Consider the following 26,505-nt stretch of genomic DNA (forward strand, 5'->3'; position numbering starts at 1 on the left):
GTAACTATTAAAGGAGAAAGAAAGGTAAAAACTAAGTAAGATTTATCAGAAAGGTCTATGTAAATACAGCCATAAGCACTCACAGAAACCCTGCACTGAATTCTCTGAAAAAAAGATTAGTTGTGTCTGTAATTCCTGTGCCATAGACACGCAGCTTTCTGTTCTCTGCTCTTTCCTGCTCCCCTCTCCCTCAAGAATGCTAAGAACTCACTTCCTCCCTTAGGGCTCTGGCACACGGGGAGATAAGTCGCCCGCGACAAATCTCCTGTGTCTCGGGCGACTAATCCCTCCGAAATGCCGTCCCACCGGCGAAAATGTAAATCACCGGTGGGATGGCATACGCGGCGGCGCGATTTCACTCAAATCGCGCCACCGCGTATGCCATCCCACCGGCGATTTACATTTTCGCCGGTGGGATTAGTCGCCCGTGAACATGGAGTTTTGTTGCGGGCGACTAATCTCCCCGTGTGCCAGAGCCCTTAGGAATGTGGATCTGAGCCAATCAGCAGGAAGCTGACTCATAGTCTTACTAACTGAGCATGTTCAGTTTGGTCTGGGTGTCTGTGCAGGAGTGAGGCATTATGGAAACTTTCTTTACACAGCTCAGCATTTTTTCTTTCTGTTTGGCTTCAGATCTTCTGAACAGGTGAAATATGGGGAGACTTAAGGGCACTTTTGAGACAACTGAAAGTATGCCTGCAGCTTGAGATGAACTTTTTACTAGCCTTTCCTTCTCCTTTAAAAGCAAAAGGCAAAAGTTGTGCTCACCACTAAACCATAAGGAGAGGGTGCAATGAGGGTATGACCACAAAATTCAGAAACAAAGACGAGAGCCTCTGCACTCATGCATTATTGAAATATTAAGAACATTAAGACAATGGGTTAAAATACTAAAGATGATGTCGGACGGACAATAACTATTAAGTGTGTAATGAGATTAATTATAGCACCTGTTCTGAGGCTTCTAGTGGGTGCATATGTATCTCTGGTGGTATAATAAATACTACACATGCTGAATATTTTTGTATATTATACAAACACTAAAGGTACACATTCATTAAAGTACGACAGGTCTGATTACTAAAAATTCAAATTTTTTCTAAAGTTTAGAACTTTTGCGTATTTTCTACAATATTTTTGTTAATTTGCAAAACTTTTTTGTACTTTGCAATAATATGTGCAACAAATTTGTATTTGTCGCAACGAATACAAAAGTTTCATAATTCATTCAAGCTCTGGTATCGTGACTTTCCTTTGGCCAGGTTGGAGCTGCAGAGTCCAGTAAAAACTGGTGGTGAAAATTTTGCCATTGAGCATTGAGTGCCACTGAGTCCTGTGGGAGGCTTCCAAAAACATGCACTGAAGGTTCAAAGTCAAAGTTTTTTGCATTGTTTGGATACGAAAATTTCATAACTTTCGGATCGTAACACAATATCTTCGTATCGTAATGTTCGTAACATATCTGCACATCAGAAATTATCGTTAACTAATACAAATTTTCGCAAATCATACTTTCAAACAATCTAAATTCGTACATTGATAAATGAGCCCCTGAGTGTGCCTGTTTTTAGCTTTTGCAATATATATTTATATATATATAATTTTTTTTACTTTTTTTTTTTATATAACCTGGCTGGCCTGCAGACCCAGATGGGCGCCAATGGAATTAGTTGGAATGCTGGCTGTGAGTTATGTTTGAAGCAAATGCCACTAACAATATTCCAAACTTTAGTGGAAAGCCTTTGCAGCAGAGTATGTTATAGCAGCAAAGCAAGGACATTAAGATCTACTTTACATGGTTAAAAGTCTGCATGACAAGATAAAAAGAAATTGGAGGAATTCTGGGTAAGAGCATGACAAAATATGTATGATGTAGCCATAAATGGCTATGGCTAGGTTCTAGTTGAAAAGGAAGTGAAGAAGAGCTGTGAATCTATCATCAGCCAGAATAGATCAACTACAGTGCAAACTGCCAGAAGAGAAGTTTGCTGAACTACCACAGTGCAAACTGCCAGAAGAGAAGTTTGCTGAACTTTTGCGCCCTTAGGCAAAGCATTTAATGCCTATGCGGCACAGGCCCCTAACGAAGAAAATATACAGGGTAGGGTGTCATGGTTGAATAACTCCATGTAAAGCACTACATACAAGCAATATTTCTATTTAACAAAAGAAACAAAGTCAAACACAAACCTTACAGGCACTAAGGATGAAAAAACAGAAACAAATCAAGTTTATGAATCTTGCTCAATAAGACATGCTGTACATATTTGAAAGAAGAGATAGTGGATTTTACAGGAGGAGAGCAGATTGGGCAGTAGAGTGGCTCTGTCACAAGTAGCTAGCTCCTGTTAAATCAGGTCAATGCTGACTATATGTGGACCAGCAATTTCCTTAGCTACAAGAAAATAATGCTCTGGAACTCTGCAGTGTATCTAAACAGATGCATGTGGTAATTCCTCCCCATCTGGCACTCCCAGGGGAACATAGGGCATTTAGAGAGAATTTTATGTGGCACTCGTACTTGAAGTCATCTTGCCCAAGCCTACAAAATTGCAACATATCAATATGTAACATCTCTTTACCACATTCACTCGCTTAGTAATAGGCTTAGAATATTAACCAGGTGTTTTGTGAACTATAAAAAGAATAGCCACAAAATGCAGTTTGCACTTGATTACCTGTCAATGAAAAGAGATGTAATCATAACCATTTTATAAGCCAGTTGATATCTAGCTTCATATTTTGGTTGTCTTGTAGTTATGTCTTTTCACAAAAGTATATTTTAGACTGCTGTTAAATAACCTTGGGCTTATCTTTTCCTGGTGCCATAAAATCACAAATTGTTAGAACAACATTAAACCCTCAAATATGTACACAAAACATCTTAGCTTGTAATTCCAGTTTCTAATGTAGTTTTATGACTTTACTGACCACTAAAAAACATAATTCTAGAAATACAAACACCACAATGTGATATTCGTATTCAGATGTACAGTTGAGTCTTCATAAATTTCTTCAGGAAATTTACTTTTTAAAGGAAAACTATACCCTCAAACAATTAGGTCTATATAAAAATGTATAGCATAAAACAACTCATTTGTAAAGCCATGCTTCATCTAAATGAACCATTTTCATAAAAATATACTATAGTCGTATATGCTATAGGGCTATCCTAAATAGAAAATTGTCATTTTAAGTACTAAGGGCCGCCTCCTGGAATCATTCAATTCACAGTGCACACAAACAAACCAAGGGCACACATACATGTTAGGTCAATGGACAAAGTTCTGTCTTTTACTCTCACACATCTTCCTGTTACAGTTAGAGCTGCATTATTTCTGGTCATGTGATCTCTGAGGGAGCACACAGCCCATCACTAAATGGTGGCTCAAGGTAACAGATGTAAAAGGCAATATTTACTGATATATATTACAGTTTTGTAAGTTTCTTTAATAGGCCACTAAGGAAAGGCAAAAATCACTGGGGGGTGCCTAGTGACCTTTATCGCTTACCTTTTACCCCAGGCTGGTGCTCCTGTAGAAAACCGCACCAGTCTGGGGTAGCTGCGAGTAAGTGTTCCCTCTTCCTTAAATCTTATGTCTTACAAATCCTGGGGCCGGCACATGAATAGAAGAGTGAAAAATCTGGCTTTTTTGTTAAAGCTTGCCTTTTCACACTACTGCGCATGTGCAACCGGCGCAAAGACAGAAGAAGGAAGAGGAGGCACTCACAGGGGTAAAAAAAAAAAGTGATTAAATTCACTGGGGCTATATTTATTCCCCTAATGCTATATTTATTCTACAGAAAACTTTATCATAGCAGAATAAGAGCCCTAGAAGCTTTCTCTTATTTCAGCTGCCATTTCAGCTTGGTGTTCATAGCTTCCTGTTTGCAGTCCAGCAGTTATAGCTCAGATCACACATTCCTAAAGGTGGGGGGAGTGAGTTTTATGAATTCTTATGGGAGGGGGGAGCAGGAAAGGGGAGAGAGGAGAGCTGCACAGACCCTGGAATGAAGGATTTTTCTGAGATAGGAAGTCATATACCCTAACATGTTTACAAAAAAGGAGACAAGAAACCCTGTGTTTCTTTTGATAAAGGAAAGTGCAGCTTTACTGCTTATGGCTGTATTTACTTAGACCTTTCTGATACAGCTTACTTAGTTTTTACCTTTCCTTCTCCTTTAATATGATATAAACTGTTGGTTAAGTATTCATAGTATTCATTCTGTTAAAACATTAATTCAAGGACAGGCTTGGCACAGAGGTATGCATGAGGAAATTAATACAGTGTTCATCTACAGGACAAAACATACCTCATCTCCATGCCAAAAAGAAAAAAAACCTGGCACTACTCTACTACAATACATACACACATCTTTAGAGAACAGGAGTTTCTGCCTTTTTTGTTTTCATGAAAGTTAATCACATTCTTTAAAAAGTGTCCTAGGATGGCCATTTAGAAAATTATATTGAGAGGATCAAAAAATAAAAAAGACTACATCTGTAGCTCAACAAATGTGGCTTAAACAGAAGAGTAGGTAGCGTATCCTGGCTCCCAGTAAGAAATATAAAATTTGGACTAAAACACATTTCTAAACACTGTTAACACACCTTTAAAAATACATTTTAACTATTTAGTCTGTGTATATATATATATATATATATATATATATATATATATATATATATATATATATATATATATATATATATATTGCTTTCTGTAAACCTGCTATATATATATTATATATATACCTGGTTTTTTCCCTGAGGAAGAGCACAGTTAGTGCTCGAAACGTTGGATCTCTTTGCTTAAATAAACTTACTATATTTTTGCCAAGTCCTGGTGAGTGCAGCTCTTTTTTCTTGCTTTATATTTTTTAGCCAGCACCCTGGGCATTTGAATTTCAATAGGGTGTGCTCCGTTTGTTCTTGCTATATATATATATATATATATATATATATATATATATATATATATATATATATATATATATATATATATATATATATATATATAGTATGTCTGTTTATAGTTTGTTGACAGTTTTTGCTGACACTTGCAGGGGGACAACACAAGGTTACATAAAATACATGATGTTTACCACCAGTGTACAATTTAGCTTCCATCCAGCCTGCCTCTGGTTGGCAGAAAGCCAGCAGGTTCAAAGGGATTTCAACATTTGCCTGGGGTATGCACACAAGAAAAAATCATATCAGGGTTGAAACAGGTTATTACTGTTGAAATGAACAATAGAGTTAGTTGGTTATGAAAATGAACAAAAGGTTTTGATGTTTAACCAAAGTTCTGATTCAGACTTCTTTTGAAGTACACACAAACAAAGCTAGAGGATGGTTGGATGTGGCTGGAACTGCGCTCAAGCAGCAAAGAACTTCCCCCAAGGATTTCCCATCAATTTCTGGCCAAATGTTATCGCTTTTTATTTTAGTAAATTGTATTCACTCTGCTGAGTCCATATATAAAACCATGGATGACTGGGTTTGGAGGCAATACCCACTCACAAGTAACACATTTGTAAAATATTTTGAAAAATCCTCCAAGGAAAGAATGGCTTGGAGATGTGGCCTGGTATCTAGGTCATGAGGACAAAGAAACCAATAACATGAGGAAGCAGACATAAGAAATCCTGACAATCCCTTTTTATACACCAAGACTAGCCTACACAGAGAGGCAGAACATAAAACTGTGCGGCTAATTTATCATTGGTTGGAACATTTCACCAAGTAGTAAAAACTGCTGCCGCTTAGTAAGATTTTTCCATTACTTTTGTACTGGAAAGACTTGCTCAAAAATTTTCAGTATTCAGCATTTAATATGATTATCTTTTATTTATATAGTAATAACACATTCAGCAGCAATCTATTGATATTTTACATCATTCCCTGTTTTGCTTAGCTTCTCTGAACGTTTAGCTGACTCCTAGTGCAATAACAGTTTGATCTATGCCTCACCTTACAAAGCTTTTTCTATGTTATGCACCTCAATTGATTAGTTATCAGCAAAGTAGCACAGGGACATGTGACCAGTATTAAAGCGGAAAGTGTCATCCATATGCTACAAGGAGCTAAGGTCTTTCAACAGTGATACAACAAATTTCTAATCTGACCAAATAACCCATTAAATCCACATGAATTATGGGTCATAAGCACTTAAATTACATTCTTGCTGCATAATTGCAGTCTACAGCATGCATCTAAATTAACGGCTAATTATTGTATACTGACTTCAGGTTTTAGATGCATTTAGAGTCCATGCATGCATAAATTATTTGTAAAAGGTGAACCCAGCTAAAGGAATAATCTGGCTATTTTATTATATGCTGGTCCTATATTTTTACTTTTATGAGGTTGAACCCTAAGACTACAGCCACCAGTTTCTACCCTGCATTTTTCCAAGCGACGTAGCTGAGTTAACCACTGCGCATCATTAAATAAAAAATGCAGGTTTACCTCTTGCTGCTTCAGATCCTTACCTGTACAAATCATTGAGTGAATAAATTAATCAAACTGGCAAAAATGAATACCCATCCCCATACAAACAAATAATGAACTCCGTGTACTGCTAGTGACCTAAACCTTGCATAACTGAATCAATCTACCAGCTGTTCCCATTTGTGCAAGCATATAAGGATGCTCCTCGGTATTTATCAGATCAGCCTAATCTGTAAGCAACAGTGCATAACCTTATCAATACATACTTTACGTGGAACAATATTGAGTAGACACACGGTGTATACTTCACTCTAAGTACCTTTGGATTACAATAATAATTCTTCTGCACCTCCTTGTGTCACACAAAAACTGGCCTAACCTCTCTTTTAGCTTAAAAGTTAAATATTTGGCATTACTTGACTTCTTACTAATCAAGAATCTAGAACAGCAGAATAGTTTTCTTGTGAGAATTTATGCAATATTGCTTGAGGACAAAGGACACACATACCAAAACAAGACTTGCAATATAAGGAGGTGAAAAGATAATGTAATGATATTCTAAGTATGTACCTTAATTCTCATATTCTTAAGCTTATGCTTAATATTTATTAAAAAAAAAAAAAAAAAGTAGAAGGTATTATGAGAAAGTCCTCCTTCAACATTGTGACTAGTCTGACTTTTTAGTTACTCATTGGAAAATATCTATATTCCCTGTACCTATATTGCCCTGTAGTCTCTACCTTTCTCTGTCAAATCAGATACCAAGCAATGCCATTCAGGAACTAAATGTAACCAAATGTTCCACATGGAGAAAGATACTCATGAGGTACAAAAATGTTTTGTTTTTTTTTGTTTTTTTAAATCTCATCAGCACTATATATATATACTACACATAAGTCAATGAGCCAGCAGCATAGAGTTTTGTACAGCACATATTCAGACCAGGCAATCAGCTTCTCAGAGAGAAACCTATTGCAAAAACCCTGTAGGAAGAGCTTTGCAGAATGGTTGGAACTTGAATCCCATTTTCATAAGTTAATGTGCTTCCATCTTCTGCTCTACCCTTTGTATTGTTTGCATGTGTCAGAAAAGTAATATTTTATTAGTTTTCTTACATAAAGTATATAGGGTAAATGCAAATTATATTCACTATTAGCAGGGGACAAAACTATTGGGAATAAGTGCTTTTATTTTTAGAACAGAATAGTTGTTCTATTCCACAAGGCAAACAATCCTGAGTACAAATGGTACTGATGACTTAATTTCCTTTAAAATGAAGTTACAGCTGGTTGTCTTAATTACAGTATGTACATCATTGCTTTCAAAGTTGGATTGTTACCCTGTTCCTTTGTTTTAACCTTAGGAAAATGTGTACTTATAGTTACTTGTCTTTTATCTTTAAGAAGCTATACAGTCTCTTAAAGAGACTGTAATTCTCCTGCATCTGATTTTTCCCATATCTGTTCAATCTCATGTTACCTCTAACAGCAGTGCTGTGCTTCCCACACTGAACAATTGTCCTAAATGTGTTATGTCTCTGAATACAATGGCTGGTTTGTAGCCAGCCACCTGATGCATCAGATCCATGAGGAAAGGATTAACAACGTAGTATTGCACTATAGTTTCTTGTTACACTATAATGTAGAGGAAATGGTCCAATCCAGAAACATAACCCTTGCTTCTCCAGATGTTATGCAACTTCCAGTTCTGTAAATAAATCATTAAAGGGGTTCTGTCATGATTTTTACAGTTTACTTTTTATATCTAAATTACATAGCAAATAATTCACTCTACCATTTAAAATTTTATTCTTGAACCAACAACTGTATTTTTCTGTAATACTGGTGTGTAGGCAGCCATCTCAGTACATTGTGCCTGAGTCTGAGCTTTCAGGAAGAGCCAGCACTACACATTAGAACTGCTTTTAGGTAACCTATTGTTTCCCCTAATCCCAAGTAACTGGAGTCCAAGCCAGACTTGGATTTCTTACTACTGAGTGCTATTCTGGTATCTACTGGGAGCTGCTATCTTGCTCCCTTTCATTTGTTCTGCTGATCGGCTATTGGGGGGGAAAGGGAGGAGGGTGATATCACTCAAACTTGCAGCTCAGCAGTAAGGGCAGTGACACACGGGGAGATTAGTCGTGTCACGACAAATCTCCGTTGTCGTCGTCAGCCGCTGGCGGTTTACATTCTAACCAGTGGGATGATATTGCGGGGAGATTAGTCGCCCGCAAAAAAAAGCAAACTTCGTTTTGCCAACCCTCTGGGACCAGGTTACCAACTATCAAAACTGTTATCATTTGATACATTAGTTCAGTGATCCCCAACCAGTGGCTCATGAGCAACATGTTGCTCCCCAACCCCTTGGATGTTGCTCTCAGTGCCCCCAAACCAGGTAGTTATTTATGAATTTTATGAAGTTTTGGTAGAATAAAAACAAGATTTACTACCAAATAAAGCCCCCTGTAAGCTGATAGGGTGCATAGAGGCTGCCTAATAGCCAATCTTAGCCCTTATTTGGCACCTCCATGAACTTTTATGATGCTTGTGTTACTCTTCAAGTCTTTTTACTTTTGACTGTGGCTCATGAGTAAGAAAGGTTGGGCATCACTGCATTAGTTGATACATTGCTCAGCTTCAGCCCCTACTAAGCCTTTACTAACATCTGTTACAGAACAACTGCTGACACACTAGTTGCTGGGGTTTATCTGATGCTGCAGAGAACTTTATCAACTAAGGGCAAAGACACACAGAGTAGCAGCTACTTGTCACAGCTACTAAATGCCAGAAAATACCCTGCCATAGAGAAGACTGAGAACTGGTTCTGCCAAAACACATGTAGAAACAATTTTCAGTAAATGACAAGCATTGTCTATTTCTGTAGCTGTGATAAGTAGCTGTTACTAATAGCTCAGTGTGTCTTTACCCTAAGGGCAGTGGTACACGGTCAGGGCCGGGACTAGGGGTAGGCAGAAGATGTCTAGGGCACAAGAGTGAGGGGGCGCCAGGCAGGTATCTCTGTTGCCAACCCCTAGACAGGGATTTCTTACCCCCACTGCCGATTACCTGACACTTCCCCCTCTGCATAGTGAAGTAAAAATAAATTTGCAGAAAAAAATGGTGTAAAAAAGCGGTGTAAAATACATGGAGAAGTTTGCCATCCAAATGCCAAATTTCCAAAGTACCAGCAGAAGAAAAACACATAAAAAAAATTACACAGATTTTACACAGCGAGGCCTTGCAATGTGTGGTGAATTATGCCGCAGTTGTTTTTTTTTTACACAGCATAATAAATATGCCCCTTAGTATATTGTAGAGAGTGATATTCTGAAAATTTGCAATTGGTCTTAATTTTTTATTGCGGTTTTTGAATTATTTAGCTTTTTGTTCAGCAGCTCTCCAGTTTGGAATTTCATTTAGTTGCTAGGGTTCAATTTAACCTAGCAACCAGGCAGTGGTTTGAAAGAGGCAGGAATATGAATACAGGAGGGCCTAAATAGAAAGATAAGTAAAAAACAAAAAAGAAACCATGACAATAAAATTGTAGCCTAACATAGCAATAGTTTTTTGGCTGTTGGGGTCAGTGACCCACATTTCAAAGCTGAAGAGAGTCAGAAGGCAGCAAATAGTCCAAAAACTATAAAAAATATAGTATATAACAATACTAGATAATGAAGGTGAACCACCGCTTTAAAATGGCCCATATCACTACATAATTAAAAATATATATATTTTCAACAGTGTAACAAATGTTAACAAAACATTTTCCCAATTAGTAGAGAAAGTAAACATTAAAGCCACAAGCCACAAAGTGCTGTAATAAATCATAGTTGAGGTAGGACAAATGCAAACACACAAACCACTTTATGAACAATATCAATAGCAGCATAAGGTGAAATAACCAGGTTCAATTAGCCTGTCTTGCTTTTCACCACAAACTGTCCTAAATAGAGATCTTTGGTTGTTGCAAACTGATCATTCTAGAAGTTTTGGGAGAATTTTCTCTCCTTTTGATAAGTATGAGTGATGGTGGTGTTATTGCAAGAAGACGGAACAACAAAAATAATGCAATAATTTCTCACTGAAACCTGACCAATGGCAAGGGTTCCACAGCCAGGTGACAGGGAGTGACAGGAAGGCTAAAATCCCTTGAATTGCTCAGTGGAAGCTCAAAACATGCACATTAGGGTTAAATAGTGACTAAATACATGAACCATATCAGGTCATTATTGGTCTATGCATACAAAAGGATAAAAATGGATGGTGGAAGCAAAGTTGTTGGATTATAAAGCACACATGACAAACGTAACTATAAATCGGTAAGCATTGCCAGTCCATGATGCCGAAGGAAGGTCTTACCAGAAAAGTTTTAACCAATTGGCCTTATGATCAGATAAGCCTTATGTTTAGATTAGCCATCATTCAAGGGTTATAAACCAGCAGTCAAGTCAGCAACCAGCAGTTGTGTTGCACATGCAAAAGAAGCCATGACTGCTTGTTTGCATGTTATCTGGTATGGTTATGATACATTCATCCATGAAAAAAGTAAACAGCAAAAAAAAAAAAATAAAAAAAAATGAGAGGGATTAATTGCAGTCCATGCTGAAACATATCCAGATAAGACTGGAATGTTCAATTAGTATATGACCATTCAAGTACGCCAGTCAGTGTTCAAGTTTCATATAAATAATGGCAGCATTATGCCATGGCTTTTGCAGTGAGAAGAGTACCCACTTATTAGAAACTTTATAAATACAAATATATATATATATATATATATATATATATATATATATATATATATATATATATATATATATATACACATACTATAAGCACATGATACAGTACACTGTACCAATGTATTTTTCTTAAAGGATATACCACATTTAGACACACTGATAGTCAACTATGTAATGATAGAGTCTCTACAAATTGCACTATCGTGTATTTTTTTATTTTTCATAAAGAGGGCAATAAAAGATCATCAGACCTACCAAGAAGCACACAGCAAATAACTTCCTGTTTCTGATTCTCATTGCTTGGTAAAATTGTTCTGCTCGCCAAAAAATGAATCCCTTCAATGCAAATGATATTAATTGCTTCCATGCAAAATGGCATCTGCCAGTAGAAAGCAGAAGTGGAATCTCAGCTGATATGAATGCAACTTACCCTAAGCCAGAAGCTTTGTCCTGTATGTGCAACATTTACTTTTAGTGTCAGTACCTGATTTCTTTATAGGAACATTAAGTCAGTCACCATGAGGTAAGCCTTTTTCACATACTGTGGATGATATTTCTATAGCAGCACAGAGAAGATATAATGTCCAACAGAAAGGCACACCTTTTCATTCCACTTGGTACCAGTCAGAGATTTAAAAGTTTTATACAACTTTCCTCTCTTCAGGAACCAACTGATAGCAAAGAAGTGTAAATGGGAGTAGTCATAGTGTACTCAAAGTTCAGGAATTCAAAGAATGTTATAGGGAAAACCCACACCAAAACAAAATCACTACTGACTAAAGATGTCAGTATTTAATCAAGCAGATATAAAGCAGCCTGTTCAGTTTCAGTGCATGAAACCCAACATGTATCAAAGGCAAAGAGAGCCCCTGTTCAACTTTCTCTTTTGTTAAATGAGTAATACCAGCTACTAGCACAATTGTGCACAAGTTCCTTAACTGTTTATATTTAACCACAACCTACTTCCATAGTATTTCTTTTATATCTTAAGAAAGGCATAGATCAAATTTCAACTTCAACCCATTACTCCTATAGAAATATAGATTGCTTTATTTGTTCTCTTAAGTAGCACAAATAGTACCAATTCCGTTATCTGTCCCGGCCAAGCAGGGCAAACACTGCAAAACCCCCAAAGTTAATGATACATATAACCTCTATTAAACTTTAGCACATAACACAGGAAAGTTGTGAAAACAGTAATATTACTATATACAACATTAATAAACCAATGCTCTTTAGGGTGTGCAAATAGAAGTGATCACCAGAGCTGCATAGCAGCTATATATAAAGTGGAAAAAGTGTGTGTATAGTAAGGCATGATCATATCAGCAAATCAAACTATTTAAGCTCTAGCATCCATCTGCAGTGGAACTGCAACTGTCTAATTAACTGGCAGCTTTGGGTTGTAACTCAATAACAATTTGAGAGCTGTGCAAGCTGAATTATATACAGTGGAGCTTCACATTGTGTGATTTGCCCACAGCCCATTACTAAAAGGGGCATAAGCATTAGAAATTCTATTCACTTAAGTACGCCGATTATTATTCTTTAATTATATAGCACTGGCATTGCCAGCAGTATTTTACAGATATTATACATCTATTTCTGCCCTCACAAACATGTGGTGTGTGCTGTGTAATAGGTTGTGTGTACAAACACTGAGAATTGCGTCCAAACAATAGCCAATTCTTTGACAGAATTATGGTTCATTCTGTTGGTTAACTCCATATACTCCATATATACTGAAAGACACAGGTTTCACCTATGGCTGTGCTAAGTATAATGTCTGGAAGCAGCAAAGGGGGGTACATCATAATTTATTTATATAGCAACACATCTTTTTACATTAATTTATAACAAACAGGGATCTTTTAATAATTTAACAAACAAGGGTTACATGATAATAGCTCATAATATGGTTACACAACAGTTTACATAATAGCTCACAATAGCTTTCAATCTATGGGGACAACAACTGTTACTTCTGTACAGGGCCCCTATGTAAAAGTGTGTTCTGATTGGCAGCCCTGTAAATACAAAAGTGATGGCCAGTCTGCAGCCTTCTAAGTGTCACTCAACTACAATTCCTATTACCCCCACCTCCAATAGGTGGGATTCTGGGAGATGCTGTAATATGCCCATTTCTTGTATTAGGCTAGAGGAAGAACCAAGAGGTAAGAAATTTCTGTTATGTGCAATAAAACATTAAACATTTGTTAATCAGCTTCCCAAATCCCATAGAGCTCCTTCCACTTCTACCAACAAACACCAGACTGCGTGCTCTGTATGGCAGAAAATATTCACACCTAAAATATTCCATGTACACACCTTGGAGACAAAAATGGGCCCTATATACAACAAATACTCAATTAATTTGAGGAAAGTGGTACACAAACCATAACAATGTTGCCTGGAGAACTACAGAATACATGGTTTTACTGCCAAAGGGGGTACATTCCCCACACAATTCAGTTTAGTGTACATGCATTTCACTGGTCTCTAGCAAACACTCTTAATTACCCCTTAACACCAAGGGTTTGTTAGCATGCAACATATAACTTAGTGACACAAAAAGCCTGTTTCCAGGGGTTGACATGTAGCCTGTGCAACTCCCCAGGGGCCCTCTTTCACTCTGACATTTTGTCTTTTTAATAAACAAAAAATACTGCCAAGCCTTGATTTCCTGCCTGCACATGGTAGCTTTAGGATATAGGTCAATGACCAGGGGACCCTTGGACTATTTCTGCACAAGGCCCCCCCCCCCCCTATGCATACTCCTCTGCTGCCTGTTTCTGTACTTAACCCAGGTCATAACAAGAACATCACCTGTCAGAAACGTACAAAAGGAACAAAGCCTCTCTCACATACATTGTTTATATTATGAATATTTTTATCTCCTGCCTCACAATGTAATTGCAGGGGTGGAAACATAGGACTTAATCACTGAGCACAGATTGCCATGTGTTTCCTCCCTGGTAAAAGGAATAGGAAATGTTTGAGGTGCTGTGTTCAAACAATAAATTGCAGAACAGGATGACACAGTAAAATGAATAAATAATTTATTACAAATAATATATTGGCCTTCTAAAGCCATTATATACAGAGGCTCAGGTCTGTTCATCCACATGTGGATTGAGAAAAGGATTCTGATAAAAAAAAAAAAATGACAAAATCTAATAAAGGTCAGGTTAACTTTAAGCCTCAGCTTTAGGATGTTCTAAACGTTGTGTGTAGCAGTTGCTGGTTTCGAGGCAGAGTAAAGCAAGGCCATGCGCACAGGGGACTGATACTGATCTCACCAAGCCAATACACAGCACAGGGGCCAAAATGGAACCAAGGTCATTTCTGACTTTCAAACCAGCCGCCTGCTTGCCTCACATATAGTGTGCTGTGTTTAAGGGGGGACTTTAAATATTTTAAGTACTCAGGACTGGCTTTATTAAAGTGTATCAGAAAGGTCATTGACCCAAGGAACACCTTAGTGTAATAGTAATATAAAGGGAATATTAGAAGATTTAACAGATATCTGATATTTTCATTACATACCACAAATCCAGCTTACTATTTGACTACAACTCCCCACATCCCAAAGGCTGGGGATCCTAGAAGCTGTACTTCAACTTCAGGTCCTGCTGGTTGGACAACCCTGATTGATGTGAATACCCCACCCCTCTGTACAGCACTGCCACAGGCCCCCCTTCTTCTAATTCCTCAACTAATCCTGCTATGGTTTCATTACTTTAAAATCTTTACTTAACTGTAGAACTTATTTTTAACTGTCAAAGTTTCTGAGGAACCCTTGCCTTTCCAGCTACTACAAAACTACAACTCCCAGCATGCCACTGCTAGCGCAGGATTTGGAAGTTGTAGTTCATCAATCACTGCAAGTCTGCAAGATCCTTTTCTTTATAGGTTAAAAAGTTAAGCAAATGTTATCAGATAAAAAAGGAGCAAAGTAAGTTCTGAAAAGAACAGCCGTCCTTCGTCAACCCCAGGGGCAGGCTAAAGTGTAAGGATTTCAATGGAGTGCCCATCATGATGTTACACTAAGCGCAACAGCCCAAGCCACAGAGGGCTTAGTAAAGCAGGTTCCTCCCAGAGGCTGCCTGTGGCACAGCATGGCTAGTGGGATCCTCACCAAACAGCTATTGGCAGACATGAGAGCACAGGCAGGTGCTTTTGGAAGCAGAAGTACAAAGGAGCGCCCCATGCCTTACCTTTTGCAGAATGTCCCCTCAGCCATATGAGGCAATTAACATCTTCTCCCAAACACTGCTTAGCTTCCCTGCCTTCCCTTCCCTGCCTTCCCTCCCCTGCAGAGGTACCCGCCCCTTTCCTGCTTTTGTTCATTGGAATCTCAAATCCGGACTGGTTTTTTTTTACTGCCATCTACTGTTCCGTGTGAATAGCCGGACTCAAATGAGCAGCTCCATGGGTTGTGGGGGAAGGGGTGCTAATTAGTGGCAGCAGGGAAGAATTTAGCGCTGGCCTCTGCTCTCTTTCTAGGCTTGCCCAAATGTCTCTCATGCACTTTTACCACACGCATACGGTGCAGATGTATTCCTGAGGTGGGGCCAGTCTCACTCGTAAAGAATATTGTTGTAAAGTAATATTGTGCTGCTCACAGAAAGGGAAGTACAAGGCAAATACTGATAAGAGACGCTGCAAAATGTGGGTCAGTGAAATTCTGCCATAAACAGAAATCACGCATCGTCATGCGTAAAAATGTTAAATATGAGGAAAAAGAATAAGCTTTGTGTTCTGTGTGCCTGTAGTGTTCTCCTTGCTTTTAAACCAGGCACATTATATCCAACCAAGTGGATGATGATTATTATTTAGGCGTTGTCTAGGTATGTGTTCAATATGCAGCTCCAATTTTGCTTCCTTTAGATTCTTCTATTTTTTTACTGATTTAGATAGCACAATTGCTCTCTGCCCTAACAGTATTGCCCAGTAGCACCCCAGTTGCATATAAAATTTAATGCAAATGGTCATTCTGCAAATTTTGTGTGATGGTGAGTTATGAAATTCAGTTTCTGGATATATATTTTGGTAACTAAGCAGGCCTGAGGTATCTGCAAGCATGAAGTTGAAGCAAAGCCTATTCCTTCTACACTTACAGAAATGGCAGAAAACATAAAGTTCATACACTAGGTTAGGAAGACAATTATATGAAGGGGACCAGCATCAAACTGGGAAAACCTGATACTGTTTTTAATGGTGGCTATGCATGTTAAGATGTGCTGGTTTGGCGAGGTCGCAAAGGGAGTGGATCCTCTCCCGATATCGGGGAAATTTGATTGTTTGCCCTAGTGCCATGGGAGCAAGTACAGCAACAATGGGTATAGGGGCCGAGGACCATAACAAGCTGATGTGGTCTCCGATCTGATGGGAAAATCAAACCTGCCCAAACAACATCAGCTCCCGAATCAGTCAAAAGGTGGCCATACACGTACCAATTACAATAAGATTACAATGTTGGTTCCCTCCATTGACGTTCAGGGCTTATTATTATAACCATTTATTTATAAAGCGCCAACATATTCCGCAGCGCTCTACAATAAGTGGGTTTCATACATTGGACATACAGAGTAACATATAAAGCAATCAATAACCGATACAAGAGGTGAAGAGAGCCTTGCCCAAAAGAGCTTACTATCTACAAGGAGTAAGGGTTGAGACACAAGGTGTGGGAATGGGCATGACCAGAGTTGTGAGAGGTGCGGCACAGGGTATTGCTTTTAGCAGCACACTGAGGTTATGTTAACTAGATTAGGGTAAGCTTCTCTAAATCAATGCATTTTTAGACTCTAAGGCCCTTGCAAAGTCTTGGATGCGAGTGTGTGAGGAGGGAATGAGAGAGGAGTTGAGGAGCAGGTCAGTAGAGGAGCGTAACAAGCGGGTTGGATGGTACCTAGAGATGAGTTCAGAGATGTAGGGTGGGGCAGAGTTATGAACTGCTTTGAATGTGAGAGTCATTAGTTTGAATTTTATCCTGGATGGTAGGGAAAGCCAGTGCAGAGATTGGCAGAGCGGCATGGCAGAGGAGGAGCGGTTGGAGAGGTGTATGAGCCTGGCAGCAGTATTCATTATGGACTGGAGTGGGGACAGTCTTTGGAGGGGAAGACCAATTAAAGGGGAGTTACAGTAGTCCAGGCGAGATATTATAAGAGAGTGAATAAGAATTTTGGCAGCATCTTGGGTTATAAATGATCGTATTTTGGAAATATTTCTTAGGTGAAAGTGACATGAGTTGATAAGTAACTGGATATGAAGAGTGAGTGAAGGCCTGGGAAGATGGGGTGATGGTAGAATTGTTAACTGTTATAGATACTTCGGGAACAATGTGGGCGTTGGTGGGGGAAAGAGAACCAATTCAGTCTTAGAGAGGTTTAATTTAAGGTAACGTTTGGACATCCAAGTGGAGATAGCGGACAGGCAGGAAGAGACATGAGTTAGAAGCTCTGGGTTGAGATTAGGAGAGGAAAGAGTATCATCAGCATAAAGGTGGTACTGAAAGCCAAAATAATTAATTAATTTGCCGAGTGAGGAGGTATAGAGAGAAAATAGTAAGGGGCCCAGGACAGAGCCTTGAGGAACCCCGACAGAAAGAGGCAAGGGAGAAGACGATTCACCATTGTAAGAGACACTGAAGGATTCATCAGATATGGAGGTAGAAACAATAGGGACTCTACTTCCACCTGACAATTCAGCCCTACGCAGATTTTGCTTGGGCTCCTTCAATGGCGCCTGATCAAAATCTTTTGTCCTGCCCAATAAATGAGAGGACCAATATCCAAAGCTTTTGCAATATCGGTTGTCTCGCCGATCCACCATACATGCACTGCGTATTGTACGAAATAAGGTTTCATATGATAATATTAGTGCGTGTAAAGGATTCGAATCAGCAGATGAAATCTGTCTGCGTATGGCCATGTATGGTCACAACAAGAAAGAAGGTTGAGGCTATGGGACTTGTGCTGTGCTGGGGACCCCACAGTAAATCCTCTGGTACTCTAAAAGTCCAGTCTGACCCATAACTAAACCCTAAAAATGAATATGGCTAGAAATGCCATATTTTATATTATAAACTGACTGCACGGGCTTAAAGTTTCAGCATCTCTATAGTAGCAATGATATGTTGTTGTTGTCACAGGAGCTCCCCATCTTGGATTCTGTCATGCCCCCACCCCCCACCCCCGGGACAGTGCACATGCTTAATGTGGTCCGAGCAGCTGTTGAGAAGCTGAGCTTAGGGGTTTGTTGCAAATTATCAAGCAGAAAATAAGGGTGTCATATAAGCTGATGCTACAGGGCTGATTTTTTAATTTTGATGCAAATGCCCTGTGAATCTGAATGAATTACTAATCAGCTTTTTACTGTTACATTTATATTCTATTTATGCAGAATATTTCTGCATAAGCTCAGTAACTGACAGCAGCATTGAGCATGTGTAGGGAAGCAGCAGAAAAGAAGATGAGGAGCTTCCCTGCTAAAGGGTTGTGGTCACCTTTGGCTGGTACAGAAACCCAAAACATAATGTACAACATTTCTGCCCAACTTCCTTAGTTAGGCTTTAGTTCTCCTTCTTAATTATTCCCTCATGGCTTCCAGACTAGCCACTTTCATTTATTTCTTGGCTTGTTCTAAGTGGCCCTGCAGCCCAGGAGAAAGTGGAAAAAAATTCCCCTAACATTAAGATATGTATAACATATAAATGTTTTTTTTTCTTTTAAAGGCATCCAGCAGTGTTCCAGTGTAGAAGAGCTGTAAGTAGTCCTTTGCCTATTATATGTGTTTAGCCTTTCTATAGCACTAGATACTTTTTATTGAAATGCTTGTTCATGAAACACTTGCTAATTTGCATTTCAACAAAATAAACACAACTGATTATTGCAGTATTAGTCAATAGGCATTTGTGTCATTTCCCTCACAAGGATCTGATGAATAATCTCAATAAATTGTAATTGCTACTTCTGCTTTTCACCTTTTTAATCATTTTGTTTTTGTTTACATTGGTACTAAATAGACACACCCTAATTATTTCTAAATAGAGATATTACAAAAGAATAATACAGGTATAAGGACTGAACAGACTAGACATGGTATGCATCAAATATACACTATCGTACTATCTGTGCGCAAGTTATGGCTAGAATTATCAGAGTGGGGGTGGCATCACTATTAGTGGCAGTGCATGACGTTATTAGCAGCGTTAATATATGATTCTCTTGGTGTAAATTTGTTATGGCTATTAATGCAACCCACTATGGGAACTGTGGAATTACTGCCATATTCCAGGTGACAGTAATAAACCTCCTTAATGATTGCAAAGTTGTGCTCATAAAGATGCCATCCCTAAAAGGCATTTGCACCCAAAGGTGCTTCTTGCACTTTCGCATAGTTTCAGTGAATTCCAGTGTCCTTGCCCAGTCTGCTCTGAATCATGCACAAGTGCACTCACTGATGCTAGAGAAACCTAAAATTACCACAGACCTGGACATCAATTGCTGCAACAGAGTTGTACCAAGCGAATTGTAGGTTCACATGAATGCAACTGTAGTGGATGCAGCTTGCTATGTGCCTACAATGATGCTGGAATTCTAGAAAAATATGCTGAATTTGTTTTTTTTTGGGGGGGGGGGAGGAGACATGGCAATTTATACCTGAAAACTGCATGTTGCTCACTTTATCTGCTATATCTCTCAGTTCTGTGATATAATAAGGTATCATGATGAATCCTCTAATCTTTCCAGACCAGCAGAACTTAACCCATACTTTATAATTAAAGTTATGGATGTCTTCTAACATTGTTGTTTGGCACATTTTACATTGCTTCCATAAGACAATCATTATAATAAGAATGATAATTATAACAAGAAGCAGGATATATACTGGAAAAAGTTTAGTCTTTATATACATATGACAAAAGTTTGGATTACTAGGAGGCACTTGAAGTAAAAAAAAAAGAAACCCACTGGGGCAGGGATTTATGTAAATGATGTGTAATCTACTACAGAATATGTTGGCACTTTATTAATAGTGATGGGCAAAATAATTCGGCAGACATGGATTCGAGGCGAATTGCCTTTTTTGTGAAATGGGTGATAAAAAAAAAATAGTTTTTTTTATGCTCGCCATTTTTGCCATTTTGCAAATTTTTCGCCATTTCGCAAAACTTTTTAAAGAGAAACAGGACAGATTCGCTCATCACTATTTATTAATAAAGGAGGATAACAAAAATAATAATTCAACAATGTTCTGTTCCCAAAATTCTTGGTTGTCGTCTTTTCCCTGTTTGGCTGCAGGTGATCACAAAAGTGTTTGCCCATGCCGATACTATGCATTGTTTCTGTCAGAAGCACTAAATAACAAATGCTATTATAGCACTTAATTTATACTGCATTAACAATTTATGTAGCATCTTAAAGATACTGTTCATCATATCCATCAGTCCTTTTCACGAGTACATTAGGGATTTTGTAAAACTGTATTAAGCTCATCACAAATCTCTCCTCAGAGATGAGCATAGATGATCCCAGCCCATATAACAGAGGAATGACACACTTCAGAGCAGAATACATGCTCTGCGTGGAAAAACTTTAGATCAGTGGTGAAAAAATCCAGATAAGTAGAAATTAAATTCGGCAGTCGAATGCAACAATTATATTGCATGTATCACTTTAATCTACAGCCAATTAATTGCATGGATTTAAGAACTTAAAATGGAGACCCATTGGTTCTAGGAAACAAACAGATAGTTCCCTGGTCAGAACTGAACCCAGGACCTTGGCACTGCAAGGCAATGGTTTTGATTTCCTTCACTGTCAGCTTGCGGTGTGGGTTTGCTGTCAGGTGGTAATCTTCAGCGGCAGGGGGCAGTTAAAAGCTGGCAGAGAAGGGGATAGAGCAGCAGCCAGGGTGGTGGCCCATTAACTCTTCCAGTAGGCCCCAGGTATCCCAGCTGGCATTGATATTACATATGTGAATAATTTGCCGCCTCTCCTGCACGTAAACTCCAGCCTGACACCCCCGGGCAGGCCAGTGGCGTCACAGGGTGATGATGCTGCTATTGGCCAATTCCCATTCTTGGAGAATCCTGCCTGACAGCTCAACCAAAAACCAGGCTGTCACATCAAAACTGAATAGGTGGCAACCCTATCCTCGACTCAACGTTTATTTCCAGCTGCACCCAACATTTCATGCTGTGAGTCACTGACAGGTATCCCCTGCCCTAAATGGTTGATTCTAGCATAAGTTAGCATTTTACAATGCACTACAACAGCATGGTTCAGATGCTAGCAGAAGAAAAAAATGTTACATTGAGGAAGCACAATATTAATACATTTATATCTCAAAATTATGAAAAAATATTTGTATCTGTGAAAATAGCTTTTAAACTTCCATTACAGTTTGGGTGCATGATTATATCATTGATGGTTCACTTTTAACATTAGTAATGCTGGCTGAAATAGGCTAAAGGCAGTTCTTGCACCAGACATGAAAAGGCTGAAAAATGTGGTGGGTGGTGTGAGCCCTGTTTAGGAGAACATTAATATTAAGTATTCTTCTCAGCACTTCCTTACTCTGCAATACCCAATGTTTTTGGCTTGACTTTGCAGCCAATTCTTTAATAATACACAGAAAAGCACAGAAGTATGGCTTCAAATTTAGGGGAATGGACTAAGCTGTGAGGAGTTCATCTATTATCTGCTGTGTAACCTGTGCCTTATTTCCTGTTTCAGCTTTGAATGGCTGCCCCCGTGGCTACACAACAGCTTGTTTATATTCACTATAGTAAAGTTTCTAAAGCAAAGGCACCAGTTGTACAACTGAAGGGCAACATCACATTATATTTAAAATACTTTAAAACGCTTTCATTTTTTGATTACTGTTTCTTTAAGACTTTGGGGATTATATATATATATACCCAGAGATTTCATTTTTATCGCTGCTGTGTTCTATTGATCCCTATTACAAATATCCATGCAGCATTTAATGGCCAGAAGCCCAACAATGAACTGCATCATAGATCAGCAATTAATCAGATTAAATATATATATGAACATTCTGTACTTGCCCTAAATGGGTAAAGAGTTTATTAAAGTAAAACAAGACAGGTTTTCCCAGCTTTCATATTATTCTGAACTCTTTTCAGCTGATCTATTATAGATTTTAAAAATGACTTTATGGTAGGTTTTAACAAAATTCAGTTTTTTCAGCAGGCTTCTGAAATAATCTATGCACAGAAAAGTATGGCTTTCTTTGGCGATGGTCCTTTGAGAAGTAACACTTTTAGGCAAACACACAGCCAAGGGGGCATATTTATTAAAGTGTGAAAATCAAGTGAGTTCTATTTTGACCTTTTCATAAATAAATTCTAAACAATAAATGCTATACAAGTAAAATATAGCTTCTGTTGTTCTGTAATATAATGTCATTAACCAAAAGGGAATTCACTGAGCAGTTGTTAATTTGATATTATGCGCTATCACCACCTAGTGGGTATTTCAAAAACAGCTTTTTATGTCCCGTTGGAGCCTGTTAATAATTATTGAGCCATTTAATTCACTTTTCTCTGCTCTTACACTAAAAAAACATTATAATGCTTGAATGCTTGCAAAAAATTCTGGCATTTAAAAATGTAGAAATTCGCTAGGAGTGGGAGATGGGGGGAACTCTCCCCTTCCTAACATTCTGGAGAAGGTTGGTGGATGGAGCTCTTCCTCTCATTAAATTAACTTATGAAATGAGGGGGACATACAATAAGTTTGACAAGATCTGAGGAGGCTCGTGCAACCAGGACCCCCTGAATACATAACCTATCCCTTTAGAGCTGGTGTGACCTGCTTGATATAACTAAACACAGTCACCTACATGGCTACAATTGTAATGCCTAGCAATAGTATCCTCCTTCCTGTATAAACGTGTTCTTGACTTGTAGAAATTCGGTTACATTTCCTTCCATAAATACTTACCCCATCTCTATTTTCCACATTTTATTGTGTTTCAAGCTAGAATTAAAATGAATTTAAGAAGAACAAACCCTAAAAGTGAATATGACTATATCTCTATAGTAACAATGATCCAGGTATTTAAAGTTGTCACAGGATCTATCTTGGATTTTGTTAGGAGTGTCGGTGACTCCCACATGCTCAGTGTGCTCTGGATGGCTGTTGAGAAGCTAAGTTTAGGGGTCATAGCAAATTATCAAGCAGAAAAATAAGTTTGCTTCTAACATAAACTGATGCCACAGGACTGATTATTAAATTCTGATGCTAATTGCACTGGTTTCAGAGCTGCCATGTAAATTATCTGAATTATTTACCATAGCTCCCATCTGTCCCGATTTTTGCGGAACAGTCCCTCTTTTGACAGCTCAGCCCGCAGTCCCAGATTCTTACTGAAAAGTCCCTCATTTCTCTTTGATCTCCTGCACTAAAGCTAAAAAAGATACAAATTTAATTAAAAAGTAGCTTTTGGCAGAGAGACCAGAAAGTTAAACAAGCTTCACCTGCATTTAGATACAAATGTTTCTCAGACTTAATTAAAAAAGTGGGCTTTTGGCAGAAAGCCCAGAAAGTTAACAAGCCACACCTAAGATACAATTGTAACTAATAAGCTAAAGAGGTCTCTTGGGTGAACTGGGACTTTCAGCTTAAAGGGCAATTACAGCTTTTTAACAAAACATAAAACAAGACCCCAAAACCCCCAGAAATGTGGTCAAACTTTAAATAACCTGCCAAAAATGGGAGTGGGATTTAGGGGGCGTGGTCGCAAAAATGGTCGTGGGCAAAAATTTTGCCCTGAATTTTCTGAATCTCAAATATTTCATTAAGGAATTAGGTGAATCCAGAACCCTAATTTGCATATTTTTAGCTGTAATAGAACCACATATACAGTGTATGGAAAAAGAATAACAATTTTGTCCTGATTTTAAGCGTTCAGGTTACATTTGGCCAGGCACTTTGATTTGGTTTAAACAGAATCCTAATAGAAAAGGTTTTGCTTTCTAAACTGAATCCGGGATTTGGCGCATCCCTAGTTATCAAGTTTAGCCTGTACCTTAGTTTTTAAATAATACGACAGATACTCAGTTGAGTTGAGATCCTTTGAAATTTGCTTCCTCTACATGTCTGCAGGGATCTTCCAAGCACCTCTGTGCTGTGCTGTGCAGTGCTGACACTAGAGGGCAGAAAGGTGCTTCCTTGGGGTATCCCAACTATGAGAACATTGCAAGCAGAGTATCAAAGATTCTGGATTTTTAGATGCCATAGAGCAAGGATCCCCAACCTTTCTTACTTGTGAGCCATAGTCAAATATAAAAAGACTTGGGGAGCAACACAAGCACCATAAAAGTTCATGGAGGTGCCAAATAAGGGCTGTGATTGGCTATTAGGGGCCTCTATGCACCCTATCAGCTTACAGGGGCTTTATTTGGTAGGAAATCTTGTTTTTATTCAACCAAAACTTACCACCAAGTCAGGAATTCAAAAATAACTCCCGGGTTTGGGGGCACTGAGAGCAACATCCAAGGGGTTGGTGAGCAACATGCTGCTCACGAGCCCCTGGTTGGGGATCACTGCCATAGAGCATCAGTAAAGAGCCAAAATGACATTACTGCATGACTACCATTGTTGTAAATTGTAGGAAAAAACAGTGATGGCCCAATATTTACAGTTAATTGCAAATACAAATTAAGGAAATAATTAGAGGCCAGATGTGATGGGATAGTCTGTTCTACAATAGGAAGCGAGGGAAAAAGTGCATAGAAACATGCATGACCAAAGTGTAGTTTTAAGCAGACAGTATGATATTAATCTTGAATGACATAAACATGTCTTTGAATCAAGCTGTTATGGTGATAAATGTGATGGGGCAATATTCTGAACTCCATATTACTTAGACTTATTTTATATCAAAGAAAATCAGTAAGATATCCTTTACTTATAGAAAAAAATAATGTACCTTGTTGTCCACATTACTAGAAACCTGTACAGTAATACAGATTACAATATTCAGCCAAAAACAAAATAAAGGAGAAAACATAAACTTGGGAGAAACTACCTTTATCAGTTGGAGGCAGGGTTAAACAGGATCTGTCACCCCCACATGAAATGCTGCATAATAAAAATCCTTTGCAAATCCAACATGCAACCTGAAAACATTCCTAACTGTTAGAAAGGTATTTAGAAAAGTTGAGTTGTCAATGAGGCCCCGCCTGTATACATCAGAACTTAATAAATAGCATTGTCCACAAAATGCAGCCTGTATGCTTGCTGTGATTGTGAATTCCAAAACTGAAGAAAATAAAATTTAAAGGGATTCTGTTGTGATTTTTATGGTGTACTTTTTATTTCTAAATTACACTGTTTACATAGTATATAATTCACACTATCATTTAAAATGTTATTCTTGAACCAACAAATGTATTTTTTCTTTAGTTGTAATATTGATATGTAGGCAGGCCCGGATTTGTGGCGAGGCCATAAAGGCCCGGGCCTAGGGTGGCACAAACTTAGGGGCGGCATGCTGCCACAGTGCATTATTAACATTTTGCTCCCATACAGAGCAATGGGGACCTCTCCCCAATGCTCCGTAGGGGACCTTTACTGTTCTCGCATGCGCGCTTGGCGCGGCAGGGGGGGTGTCATTGGTTTGCGCATGTGCGGGGGGCTGTGTGTAGGCGCTATCTCAGTGCATTGTGCTCTGAGCTTTCAGGTAACCTATTGTTTCTTCTACTTCCATGTAACTGGAGGAGCCCCAAGCTGGCCTTGGATTTCTTACTATTGAGTGCTACTCTGATATCTACTGGGAGCTGCTATCTTGCTACCTTCCCATTGTTCTGCTGATCGGCTACTGGGGGGGGGGGAAGGGAGGGGGGAGTTTATCAGAGCACAAGTCACATGGCTTTGGCACCCTGGGAAATGAAGAATATGGCTAGCCCCATTTGAAATTTTAAAAGTAAATATTAAAAAATCCGTGTTTTTGAAAAATGGTTTTAAATGTAGGATTCTGCTGGCGAAGCTCTATTACGCAAAAAAACCCCCACATCCTATCCTTTCGAATGGGGCTGTACTAACACAAGCACATGTAAGTGTCAGGAAGGAATTTTTTCCCCTCTGAGGCAAATTAGAGAGGCTTCAGATGGGGTTTTTTGCCTTCCTCTGGATCAACTTGTAGTTAGGCAGGTTAGGTATAGGCATTATGGTTGAACTTGATGGACGTATGTCTTTTTTCAACCCAACTTACTATGTTACTATGTTACTATGTTACTAAGTGCCGAACAGAGGTGGAGCACAGCACA

General features: G+C 38.6%; 1 protein-coding gene across 3 annotated transcripts in view; it reads right to left on the minus strand.

Moving 5' to 3' along the window:
* The window catches only part of cgnl1 (cingulin-like 1), a 68,795-nt gene extending 53,184 nt beyond the window's left edge, over positions 1-15,611 (minus strand). Inside the window, exon 1 of one of the 3 annotated variants that reach the window (XM_018092419.2) lies at positions 15,416-15,611. The gene's annotated coding sequence lies outside the window, so the exon portion shown is untranslated. Of the gene's footprint in view, positions 1-15,336; positions 15,361-15,415 lie in introns of those variants that run through there. The other 2 variants (XM_018092417.2, XM_018092418.2) reach the window with 2 other exon arrangements.
* Between the last annotated feature and the right edge of the window lie 10,894 nt (positions 15,612-26,505).

The sequence above is a fragment of the Xenopus tropicalis genome, chromosome 3 (assembly GCF_000004195.4).
Source record: "Xenopus tropicalis strain Nigerian chromosome 3, UCB_Xtro_10.0, whole genome shotgun sequence".
Lineage (NCBI taxonomy): Eukaryota > Metazoa > Chordata > Amphibia > Anura > Pipidae > Xenopus > Xenopus tropicalis.